Consider the following 3,467-nt stretch of genomic DNA (forward strand, 5'->3'; position numbering starts at 1 on the left):
GGAAAAGGCTGCAGTATCTGACACCACCAGCCGTGTCCAGCACACCAATATCCCATAAACACAGCCCTAATTACATAACCGGTGTGTGTACACAGCACCTTCCATGCATGTGCTGTCATGTATAAGTACTAGTTCCAGAGTGCAGCAAGAGGAGAATGTTTCTTAAGCACCACATCTCCCGGGGTCAACTGGCCCAGGACTTTCCTGAAGACCTGACCAGCAGGCAGGTTTTGCTGCAGTTGTATTCTGGGAAGTAAGTTTAGAAGTCATTGGCACTGCTAGCTCTGTAATAACACTCTGACTATGTTATGTGAATTGGAAAGCGCGACTAATCACCTGTGAGGGTATCCAGGTGCTGAGTAGGGCAGACCTGAGGTGATTCAGGAGGTCATTCCAGGTCTTGGCTGCGAGGTATGAGAAAGAGCGTCCTCTGGTTCTGGTCTTCCTAATGCGAGGGAGGTGTGCTCTTCCTTGGGGTGCAGATCAAAGTTTTCTGGTGGGTTGGAAGAAGTTAAGACGGTGATTAAGGTAAGCTGGACCAGTGTTCTGGAGAGCTGTGCAGGCATGGGACATATGCCCAGACGTGGGTCCCTTGCTCACTTTGGCACCGGATTCAAGCTAGCCTGGCTGATGACGGCTAATTAGGAGAAGGGGAGGTACCTTGGGTCTCCCATAGTGGTACCTTACATGTAAGAAAAGGGAATCTTAGGGCCTGGCAAGTGGGTGCACTTGCTAGGTACCTAGCAGTTAAAAACAGTGCACCGACACTGCAGTGGTAGGTCTGAGATACCTTTTCAGGGCTACTCATGTGGATGGCACAATCAGTGCTGCAGGCCCAGTAGTACCATTTCATTTACAGGCCCTGGCACACTCAGTGCACTTTACTAGGGGCTGACCAGTAAATCAAATATGCCAATTAGGAAAAACCAATTGTGATCCCAATTTGCACAGGCAGCACTTGTATTTTGACACTGATCAGCAGTGGCAAAGTGCTCGAAGCATCTAAGCCAGCAAAAAAGAAATCCAGCACAGCATCAAAAATACAGGAGGTAGAGGCAAAACGTCAGGGGAAACCATACCAAAGATGCAAGTTCTTACACCCATTCTTCGGACTGCACTGCTTCACGGAAGGGGTCCCCTCAATGCACAGCCTCTGCAAGCCTATGCATGAAGGTACCCAGTTCATTGCCCCCACGCTGTCCTTTTCATGCCTACCCTGATGCTACCCTCTTTGCTCCCCCATTCTCTCTCTCTTCTCTTTATTGTAAGCCATTAGGTGCCCCCTGGTAGCCCGCGCCCTACATCGGTTACGAGTCTGTTGGGCGGCACTCCTCTTGCGTGTCCACATTTTGCCCACGTTTTCTTCCATCCCCCTTCCCACTTCACCCTCTAAGGGATGCCCAACCTTTTCCACCCTCGCTCTTTTCCCTTTTTTCCCACCTATCATGCCAGCTTCTCCCTCCAATCCTACCCTCTCACCTGGGCCGGCTCTCCCCTTGCCTCCCAGTCTTTTTCGCACGGTTCTCTGACTGACAATGTCGCCTCGTCGGCTACACTATCTACTGCGACACTGGATGCCTTCCTATCATGCCCCCCCTCAGTGCCTGGTCCTCACCACCTGCACCCTCCCAAGTGACAGGAGCCACTGCAGGTCCCCTGAGCGACCCTGCCTGCTCCAGATACATGCCCCTCCACCCTCATTGTGTCCTATCATGGAACGTTAATATCCTGACACAAACCAAAAAAGGTGTTATTGTTGTACCTTCAGGCAAAGAGGGCAGATATGGCCCTCCTACAAGAGACACACCTGATGGACTAGGATCTGACAAATTGCGCTGAAACTGAGTGGGTAGGGTGATTCATTGCAGCATCTCGTAACTGCTACCAGCCGAGTGAGGGACACTCCGCAAGTGTGGAGTGACAATTCTTTATTCTGGAACCACTGCCTGTTACTGTAGTAAAAACATGGTCCAACCAGGATGGCAGATACGCATTTGCCAAACTATAGCTGGGAGAGAGATCCCTCTCCATGGGATCGGTGTGTGCCCCGACGGGGAAGAAATGCTCTTTCCTTTTTCAGCTGAACCACCTCCTCATAGAGATAGGAGTGTCACAGTATGTAATTCGCGTGGACTAGAACCTTGCCCGGAATGCAATTGTGGATGGAACTGGCCCTCTAGATGATGCAAACAGGGCTCTGTGTGGAGACGTGACCTTGTACCAAGGCCTGATAGACCACCAGTGTCTCTGCCATGCGTCAAACAAGGAATACACCTTCCCCTCCCCAGCCCAGGGTACTCAATCCCTGCTGGATTACTTTCTCATCTCCCAGTCCACGGTGGCCATAGTTGGTGAATGACACATTCTGGAAGCCACCCTCTCTCGCCACTCTCCAGTCCTACTGTCCCTCGACATGGGCCGTGCCTCCCTTGGTCACAAACCATGTCAGCTGAATGTGCAGCGGTATCGATCCTCCGAGGGTAAGTTCTGACTGAAGGCCCACTTGTCTACATACATCTTAGACAATAACAATTTGGTGGACTCCCACAGAGTGCTTTGGGTGGCTGCGAAGGCTACCATAAGGGCTCAGCTCATGGGGGATGCTGTCATATCTAATAAATAGCAACTCTCTGTCGGACAGAACTGGAGGACCAAGTGGCCTCCCTCTCTCAACTCTACTCCTCCCACCCCACACTGCTCAACCATCGACATTTAGAAGAGGCACAAATGGCTCGCAGCAGCCTTTTTACATCCAAAGCTAAATATGCCCTCTAACGCCTGAAGGGGAGACACTATGAACAGGGGGAGAGGGCGGGCCCTATACTGGCGGGCCAACTGCAGCAACATGAGGCTGTCATGGCCATCCCTGCCATACACTCAGCAAGCCGGGAGGTACTCACTCACCCCCAGGATATAATTAATGAGTTCACGTCATTCTACACAACACTGTACACGCCAGAGGCACAGGCCAGTTCAGAATGAGTCAACACCTTTTTTGGAGAGCGTGGACAACCTCTGGGCTGCCAAGGACTTGCCGGTCGATACAGTGACCCTGTCCCTAGACACTGAGAAGGCATCTGACCGCATTGAGTAGGGGTACCTCTTCGCTGCCATGAAACGGTTTGAGACCAATTCATTGCTAAAGTAAGGCTGCTGTATGATTGCCCAACAGCTCGAATCAATAGTGGGGGGTTCCTGGCCATGGAATCCCTTGCCCCTGTCATCTGCCACTCACTGCACATTGCAGGTGTGCCCCTCATGGGCAGTCTCACCAAAATATACCTCTGTGCCAATGATGTCCTGCTCACCCTCATGGACCTCCACCACTCTTTACCATTCTATTTGAAGTTAGTGACGACTTTGCAGCTGTGGTTCCTACAATCTACCCCAGTGGTAACCTATCTAGTCATATGGGGCCGCCAGAACGGTGTGATGTTGAGACTCTATAGCACACTCACTAGTCCTCT

This window comes from Lissotriton helveticus, chromosome 1_1, assembly GCF_964261635.1.
Source record: "Lissotriton helveticus chromosome 1_1, aLisHel1.1, whole genome shotgun sequence".
In the NCBI taxonomy this organism is placed as follows: domain Eukaryota; kingdom Metazoa; phylum Chordata; class Amphibia; order Caudata; family Salamandridae; genus Lissotriton; species Lissotriton helveticus.